Here is a 10095-nt window from a genome sequence, read left to right on the forward strand (position 1 = left end):
ATGCGGCTTCACAGGGTATAGCACTTTATGATCCATAGGGGAAGCTAGTATGCAAGAGAGGGTTCAAATTGGATGAGCATAGTAGCAATGAGGCTGAATATGCTATGTTGGAAGCCAGATTACACATTTTTTTGAAGCATGGGATTAGAAGGTTGAGCATAAAATGTGATGCCTTTTTAGTTGTGAAGCAAGTGTTGGGTGTGTGGAAGAGCAAGAACACCTCATTGAAGGAAATGTGTTTCAGAATTAAAGGCCAGTTAAAAAATTTCAAAGCATGGAGCATCGGACACATTGAACAAGCTCTAAATGGAGAGGCACATGAAGCACTCAAAGCATGATTGGGGAGCTATTTGTGTTGAGGACCAATTTACCTCTTTATCATGGCTGGGAAAGTTTTGCTCAAGAATAGGAGTTTTTGCTAATAGGAATCATTCCGAAGGACATTCAAAAGTCTAAGAAGTATGGTTTTGTGCGTAGAGCATACATGTACAAATTGATTGGTGATGTCTTATACATTAAAGGGGTTGATCTCGTGTTGAGACGTGTACCTTGGCGGGAGGAGCTTTATAGAGTGTTGGAAGAGAATCATGAAGGCACATGTGGCGGACATTTTAAGATCTTGCAAGAGGGGTATGTATGGCCTAGTTTGCACAAGGATGTTCACCATTGGTATAGGTCTTGCAATAGGTGTCAAGCATTTGGTAAGAGAGTGTTGAAGGCAGAGCTATGAAAAACCATTATGGCGTTTGATGTGTTTGAAAAGTGGGGGATTGATGCAATAGGCCCGTTACCTATCACAAGCAGGGGGCTATATTTTGACTATAGTGGACTATCTCTAGATGGGCAGAGGCTATAGCAGTAAAACAAATCACTGCAAAGTATGTGGCAAAATTTGTGTACGATGAAATATGTTGCAAGTTTGGAGTGCCACTGGAGCTACTTTCAGATAAGGGACCAAGATTTAGAGCTAAACTGCTAGACTTTTTATGCGCAAAGATGAAGATTAGGCACCAGCATACCACTCCTTATTATCCACAATGTAATGGCTTAAATGAAAGATTCAATGGTGAGTTGGTACAAATTCTTTTGAAAGTGATAGAGCATCAAGGAAAGAATTGGGACTTGGAATTCCCTGCTGCATTATGGGCTTACTGTACTTCGGTGAAGACAAGTACAGGGTTTAGTCCATTTCATTTGGTATATCTAAAGGAAGCCATATTGCCTGTGGAGGTAGAGTTGCCTGCAGTAAAGATGCTAGAGAAGCTTCTTGGGCCACCTAGTGATGCATTCAAAGAGAGGCTCTTACAGTTACAAGAGGTTTAGTTGGATAGGATGAGCGCATTGGAACATTATGGGCAGATGCAAGATAACGCTTTAGAAAAGAAAAATGAAAAGGTCAAAAGTAAGGGTATCAAGAAGCATGACTTGGTTTTGTGCTACAATAGTAAGCTGGACAAGACATTCCAAAAGAAGTTTCAAATTAAGTGGGAAGGCCCTTTCAAGGTAGTGGAGTGTTTTCCGAATGGTACATATCAGCTGGCTAACCTGCATGGGATTTTACATAAGTAAAGGGTAAATGGATTGCGTCTTAAATTATATTATGTCAGGTTAATGATGGTGGAGTGAGATGAACTGTCTGTGGAGCAACTAATGTCGGTGAGGGATGAGAAGACTTGTGACGCAGCGAGTCTCATATCTCTTTTTGCTGCTGATCATGAATGATCTAGCAGGCTAGGGGATGGGAAAAATATGCTAGGAGTTTTTTGAAGCAAGGGATTGCACATATGTATATACACATGCATGGTGCATAAAATAAAGGATTGCCCATTTTCCAGAGCTAGGTGGTTACGTGGGGCCCACATGAGTACAGGTAGGGCAGCATGTACATAGTGCATTGATCTTCATTATCACGAGTATCAATGTGTTTTTCTATAATAAGAGGAGTTTGCGGCGCAAAAAAATTCTCAAGGAGCTATCCGTGGGCCGATTCCATGAGTTAAGCAGGTGCGTCAAATGACATCTAGTGGTGTCAGGAGGTCGAATGGGGTCAATATTTACACGTGGATGAGTACGGACACAGCGTGGGTGTTCTCTTGTGATAATTATGCAAAAAGGTCATCATGAGAATTTTATTTGGGGGCCACTTCACATGGTTGCAAGATGCATTATTGGAAAAATTTGAGTGCCAAGTGTATGGATGGATGCAGCAGGGTGACAACTATGCACTACGAGGCCACTTTTTGGCCCGTTCGGGGTCCGTTTGAGGTCAACTAAAAAGGCAAAGGTGCCCAAGGGATAAAGTAAAGTGTGGGAACTGAAAAACCAGAGAGAAGACCAGAAAAAACATGGAGAGAAGAGGAGGAACATCCGCAACTGATTTTTTGCTATTTTTGGAGCCTGTTTGGGCCATAAACTGCTCATCCAAGGTCGGATTTGAGCACTTTGACATTGTAGAATGGGGTTTTGGGCCATTCTAGATGCGATGGTGCTGTCCATTTTGCCAAATTCCTCACTTTTTTTCTATTTCTTTGGTTGTGTAAGTTTCACCTATGAGCGAAGCCTTTGCTTCAATTTGTGATTGTATCTGGCATATTTTACCCATATTGTGTGAGGTATTTTCCCCATTGGTGTTGGCCCAAGCTCAATTGTATCTAGACATAAAAATTTCTCCTCTTTTGAGCTGATTTTTTTGGGTGTATGTGTGTGTATGTGTCTCTTTATGTGAGTGGGAAAATGGATAGTCTCTCTCCTCTCATTCCATCGGTGTGTTCCCTATCTCGGCCAAGTGGGTTGTGTAAGCCGAGTGGTGCCCCATAGTGTGTGTGTGTGTATCATACCAAGAGTGTGTCGGGTCATGATAGAGGCATTGTGTGTGTTTCCATCCCGCTCACACTGTGTCAGATGGCAATAATAAGTAATAGTTGTGGTATGTCACTTGCACAAATAAAAGGGTTTGAATTACATTCAATTGTTCTGCACCTCAATGAAGTGTTAACCTACAATGCTATCCATGTTTACATTGTTGCTAAGTAGCCTGTGATTGCATTTCAAACTGGTACTTGAGCGATCCATCTTGAGTGCTAGCTCTTTGAGTGTGTGTGTGTTGGCCGGCATGGAAGGTGCACCACTATTTTGTTCACCTTGTCTTGAGGCAGCACTGCCTTAATGGTATGAAGCATAACGGCTTGGAGTCAGTATTCTAGGTCGCCTTGCATTGACTACACCTCCTAACAACTCTCTCAATCAGTTTGTACTATTTTCCAAGACCTACACCATTGCATCTGCCTCCATTAGACCTATTAGTTGTTCCATTCCCTGATCCAAGGAAGTGTTCCCTAATATCTTCTGATTTTTCTTTGCCACGTAATTTGCAACAACAATCTATAAATGATCTTACATTTTCATCAAATTTCCACTCAGGCCCTGGCACCTTACTACCGACGGCCTTGCGCTTCACTTTACTGGAAGCTCCATTGTTTGATACTTCACCACCAGTCGATGGGAGAATAGAAGTAGCCGCATTGATGTTTTGAGAGCAAATTGGCGTCCATGAAAAGTTCACAAGCCACTATACATTCATACAATCATAAAAGTATTAGGTTTTTGAAAAACAATATTTAATTGAACAATTGTATAATAAAAAATATATGCATATAAACATAAAGCAAAAAGAAGTGAAAATTTGATTTTAGCAATAGAAATGCGCAGACAAGTATGTCGGTGTAGTGATCATGAGCACTCCATTCCAACCATAGAAATGAGGCCCACACACTTGCACCATCTAACCCTTCACAAGGATGCTCCCTATCCAGACATGTTTTTTCGACAGATAGACACCCAGGGAAGGTAATTAAATGTAACAAACAACTACCTCAGTGTAGTGATAAGAAGCACTCCATTTCAACCATAGAAATGATCTCCAAACACTTGCACCATCTAAACCCTTCACGAGGATGCTCACTACCAAACCTATTTTCAGGCCGATAGACACCTAGGGGAGGTAACTAAATGTGACAAACAATACGTAGGTGTAATGATAAGGAGCACTCCATTCCAGCCATAGAAATGAGCCCCAAGCACTTGCACCTCCTATACCCTCCGCAAGGATGCTCTCTACCCAAACCTGTTTCCAGAAGGATAGACACCCAAGGGAGGTAACTATACGTAACAAACAATACATAGGTGTAGTGATAAGGAATGCTCCATTTCAGCCATATAAATGAGGTCCAAGCACCTACACCACCTATACCCTTCGCAAGGATACTTCCTACCCAAACCTGTTTCTAGACAGATAGACACCCAAGGTAAATTCAGTTGTAACTATTTGTGATATTAAAAATATAGGAATCAAATCTACCAGAATGAAAACCAACACCTCAACCTAGCCAACAAGTGTGCCAAAATAGACGGATGCAAGGATGAGACATTGTTTGTATAGCCACCTCCAGAAATGGGGAGGAAGATGAGGATATAGCCAAGCCCGCTGGGCATGAAAGCTTGCCCGTCGGGCCCCACTCGGCTAGACAAAAAGACCGTTGGGCTAACAGGAAGGGTCGGTTCTAGCAAGTGCTTGTGAATTTGATGCTATTAACACTCTCATGGAGTGTTAATAACATGAGTTATTACCACTTTACACTTCACATGAAGACGTGAATGAAATCCCTGAAAACAATTTATACTTTTTAGACCTATCACCTATAGAGATCCAATTGTTGAGTCAAATTGCTCATGAGAGATGTGATGGTTCTCCAACAATTATCACCAAGTATTGAATTCTATGTGCCGCTCTCGATACATGACCATCTCTCTAGTCGAGCGACTTAGAGTGATATTTTCCTATTTTAGCAATAAGAAAATCAATTCAAAAACTAAAACCGTTTTTGAACAGTTTAGGCTTCAATTTATTTTTTATAACATATTTGTCCTTCCAAGTTACTTTGCCTTCCAAACCATAGTGTGTGGAAGTTTTTCTGGCTCGAGCATACCACTACATGTCTACATCCAATCCTCTCTCTACACTTAAACATACATATATCTTAACCTAAAGAAACGTATTCATCTACCCCTTTCTATCTCTCTCTATATCTACCACTTTCTCTCTCTCTCTCTCTCTCTCTCTCTCTCTCTCTCTCTCTCTCTCTCTCTCTCTCTCTCTCTCTCTCTCTCTATCTATCTATCTATCTAATGTTTAGAGAGGGTAGAGAGAGATAGAGATTAGCTTTGGTTACTACTTCTCTTAGCCTTCGAAAAAATGCACTCAGGTAACTACGCTCATGGTTTATAATATTTTTTATTGCAAGGAGTAGTGGAGTGGGTGTAATAGTGCTAAGTTGTCACCAATTCCTATCGATCTTGCTAATGGTTATGCCGTAGGCATCTAAAAAGACTCCATTATTAAGACCGTAGTTCTCGATGGTGTTCCACAAACCCTATAAACAAGCATGCCAACCAAGATAATAAATCCCAGTCCTACTTGCCCTATTACAATGAGCAAGTCCAACCTTTTATAGATTAGAGGAGTGCATCTCTTATTAGGTAGAGAGGAAAAAAATGTTAGCTCTAATCATTAACTATCTATCTCTACACTCTCTTTATAGAGACGTAGAGAGGGGTAGGACAAGGATAATAGAGTAGAGAGAGTGCAATAAGAGATTTATCTACTCCTATTGCTCTTTCTCTCCCTCTCTATTCCTTTTCCTCTCTTTCTCTCACTCTCTATCTCTACTATCTCTTTCTCTCTCTCCCTCACTCCCCCTCTCTCTCTTTCCATGTCTATCACTCCCTCTCCCTCTCTTTCTCCTATTCTTTCTCTTCCTCTCCATATCTCCCTCTAGCTCTCTTTCTCTCTCCCTCTCTCTCCCTTTCCCTCTCCTTATCTCTTCCTCCCTCTATCTCTACTCTCTGTATCTCTCCCTCCCTCCCTCCCTCTCTTTCCCCCCTTCTTTCTCTCTTCCTCTCTAGTTCTACTCTCTCCCTCTATATCTCTTCCTCTCTATCCCTTTCCCTCTCCTTATCTCTCTCTCCCTCTCTCTATCTCTACTCTCTCTCTCTCTCTCTCTCTCTCTCTCTCTCTCTCTCTCTCTCCTTCTCTCTACTTACTATTGAAAATTTAGCCATTTACTCTAGTAACTATTCTAACTATAAGGCCCATGTATTTTTTGAGTTATTTTAGAGATTGTTTTTAATTTACTGTAGCTCTCTTTAATTCTAACTCTCTTTCACATGTGTGCAAGATGACTCGGATGATCGTGGCCCTTTAAACCGACGTGAATGTGATCGATGACTCAAGGACAAACTCCCTTGTCCTTGTGCAAATGGGTAATCTCTCGCTTGATGCGCATTGTTTTGGAGCACGTGAAGAACGAAGGGATTTGGCATCCTCAAAAAGCACTCGAGTAGATGAGAGCTCTGTCCACCCCTTGCTTGAGGAGGTCTCCCATTGGTATGTTTTTGGTGGTGGTGCTCTGGCATGCAGGGCCACAAGACAATGACAAGAGCTATTGGTCAAAAGCATGGTGCATGTTGACCCCTTCCACTAGCTCTACTTCAATAGCTCCTCCACACGTGTCTTAGGAACACTTTGAGCATGAGAATGAGCATGTGTTCGACATAGTTGATGAGTTATTGTCTCACAAGCAACATGTGTGAGGAGGATTGTAGACCATGCAATCAAGGGCGGAAACACCAAAGGATAGGTTGTTATCAAGTGCCCAACACCTCTTAATGATGGTGCATAGTACTCGATGCTCCAGGCATTGTTGGAGGTCCTCAACTTGCAAGAAAAATTTGATTGGAGTATTGCAAGTATAGATGCACTCTGCGGTAAGTTGTGGTACCACTCTGGGTCATGGAGCTCAATCCATGTATCTTATTTTCAAATCCTCCTAAACTTACCACACATACCTCTCACAGTCTCTTGATCCATGTTATATGATTTTTAGGTGGTTTGGACCCCTTAGGTCTCCCAAAAGTCACTTACTATGTCTGGTTCACGATTTTTGGTCCTAAATGACTTTGGCCTTGTTTGGCCCTCTTCTTGAAGCTTTTTGATACCCTTGCTTTTGGATAATTTGTTTTTATTGGTCTTTGTTACAAGGTTGTAAGGTCCCAATCCAAAATTTTAGCAAGGGGACATGGATTGCGATCCATGTTTTATCAGATCTGAACCCCAAACTCTGTTTATGAAGTCTAGCCATCCACTTATTTTTGGATTTAAAAACCTTTTTATTTTCCCAAAGAAAAAGTTTGGGATTGCTTACAATTTTTGACTTGCAATTAGTATTTTGGTGATTTGGTCAACTTTCTCCTATTTCTTGCCATGATGACCTTTACAAAAGTTGTCCCAAAAGATGTCGGCTACTCACTGTCTCAATCTTAGCTCTAGATGCCTCAAGGGGGTCATGGATCATGATCCACGTTCAACCTCATTTGGACATGAAATTGGTCAATTGTATGCCTGTCCCTTGTAGATATTAGATTTCCACTTATTTTTGAATTTGGATTCCAAAAAGTAAAACAAGCCCAATTTTTGTCTATTTCCAACGGTTGTTTACTTTTTGTCCAATTTCTAGATTTGGATGAGTTTGATGTATTAAGTTTTCACCAAAAGTGTATATCTAGTGATCTAGAACCTCACAATATTCTTTGGTATTAGTTTCTACCCAAATTTCCTCAAGGGGTCATGGATCACGATCCATACTCCTCCACATTTTGGCCTAAAATTTTCCAGATATCATCTCTCTTAGTTCACCCCTTTTTCCAGTTATTTTTGGGTTTGTATTTGCTTTTGAGCTCCAACCATCAGATTTCTAAGATTTTAGAGTTTATGGTCTTGGCAACCAAAATATGGTTTTAGCAGTTTTTTTTCCAGATCCTTTTTCTTCAATTTGATGGTTATAGATGTTACCTAACCTACTCCTAAATATGGAGTTGATTCCTATGACTAAAAACCAACAAATGATGCAAAACTGGAAGAAAAACAGAATATGGAATAGTAGTTTCAAAGCATCAAAAAATATGCAAAATGAAATACTTTCGTATCTTGTTCACAACTCCTAATACCTCTCAAGAGTAGACCTAGCAAGTCCCCAACTTCTAAACTTTACCAAGCACTAAAACCGGTGTCTAGCTGTCTGATTGCTAAAATGTAAATGAATTGGAAATCACAATTAAAGGTCTATAAGTACAAAGCTACGACTAGGTCACTCACCACCTAAGGATTACTATCCCCGACAATGGCACCAATGTTAGCGGGTCACCACGGCGGACATCTGTAGCATAGCTATCTGGCACTTACATAATGTCAATGCTCAAGGAAGTGACTAGAAGGGGCACAAAGACTCTTTGTGGTCAACCTCAAGAAGTGAACCTATGGAACAACAATATCTCTAGTACTAGCAAATTTATAACTCTTGGATCTGTCAACCTGCATATGTCCTACGTCATTGCAATTAGTCATCGCACCATTTCAACACTTGGACAAAGTTCAAATGTTACGGAACTTTGGGAGGAGTTCTAAGACACTTAGGGGCACCAACCTACAAAGCTTGGTGTCAATCCTGATGAGGTACCAAAATCAAAATCCATCATGATCGAGGTCCTAGAAACTGTAACAAAACATTCTAGAAAGGTCGCCCTATGGTCTAAGAACACTCTCCTATGGTCGGATTGTAAAAAACAAATCATTAACACACTCAAAATAGCAAATTTAGCCTACTAATGTATAGTCGTAAACCACATCAAAATCAACAATGATTATACTTGAATGAAAGAGCAATAGACAAGGAACACATTGCAAGTTTTAGAATCAAAATGTGTTTACCAGATCTCAAGATATGTTGATGACAAAGTGCATGAGAGTAGCCGCTCTCAATTATTCACTCCAAAACTCAATTGGTTTGATAATGATAAGTCTCCTTTTCCTACTTTACAAAAATGAGTTTTATACTAGGGCTTCCTTGGCTAGTGGCCGGCTTTACAAGGCTCATACTCATTTACAAACTTTACAACTCGATGTAGCAGAGACAGACTCAAGGTGATCTAGATAAAATCAGAGATTCTCATATAATTACAAAGCTTTCCAAAAAGTAATGGACAACAAAATTTTGGCGCTCAAGATGAAGAGGTCAACTTGAAGGGCGCCCATCTAGTTCAAGGTCAACACAAGATCTCTATGGATCTCTCTATCATTGTTACTCTTTCTTTGAAATCCTTATAACACCCTTTAACTCATCTATCTCATGCTTCTCTATTCTACTCTAATGTTCTCTCCTCCCTAGCTATCGAGGAGATGGATTTTGATTTTTAGGAGGGAGAAATGAGTTTATGCTATCTATTATATTGATAAATACAATGGAATTTTCTATCGTTGGGGTGAATGAACTATTTTACCTATTGTTTTCACTTGAAAGTTTAAAAAAAACACAAAATATCCTTTCCTTCTGATAATGTTCTCAAAGGAGAGTCATATTGAATGAAGCTATTTGTTTTAGTTGGTGGATTTCTCTAGAGTGTTTTCTCTTTAGGGTCTAAATTTCACCTACATGCATGCATGCACATGGACAAGGCCATTGGGAGGCCAAGAGGCAAGCATGGAGCCATTGGATCCCTTGCAATTCACAAATCATGGGGTAGAGTTTAAAATGTTTACTCTAACTTTAACTCCAAAGGTGGTACGTTGAAGACTCATTACGTAGAGCTCTCTCTCTCTCTCTCTCTCTCTCTCTCTCTCTCTCTCTCTCTCTCTCTCTCTCTCTCTCTCTCTCTCTCTCTCTCTCTCTCAAATTCTTTATTTTTCTCAAAATTTCCTTCTCTATCAATACTTCAAAGTTTTTTTTTTCTCAAAAGATCCTTTGGATCTCTCTCTCTCTCTCTCTCTCTCTCTCTCTCTCTCTCTCTCTCTCTCTCTCTCTCTCTCTCTCTCTCTCTCTCTCTCTCTCTCTCTCTCTCTCTCTCTCTCTCTAGCTGGTATGATCATGTATTATTGATATTATCTTTGATTTTAATGTATTAGTATATTTAAAATGGGTATTATTACCCTAATATCTAACCCCTGACACTACAACCAACATGCCACGCAAAAATCCACGCGCATAC

Source organism: Adiantum capillus-veneris, chromosome 7 (assembly GCF_014529385.1).
Source record: "Adiantum capillus-veneris isolate H3 chromosome 7, ASM1452938v2, whole genome shotgun sequence".
Taxonomy (NCBI): domain Eukaryota; kingdom Viridiplantae; phylum Streptophyta; class Polypodiopsida; order Polypodiales; family Pteridaceae; genus Adiantum; species Adiantum capillus-veneris.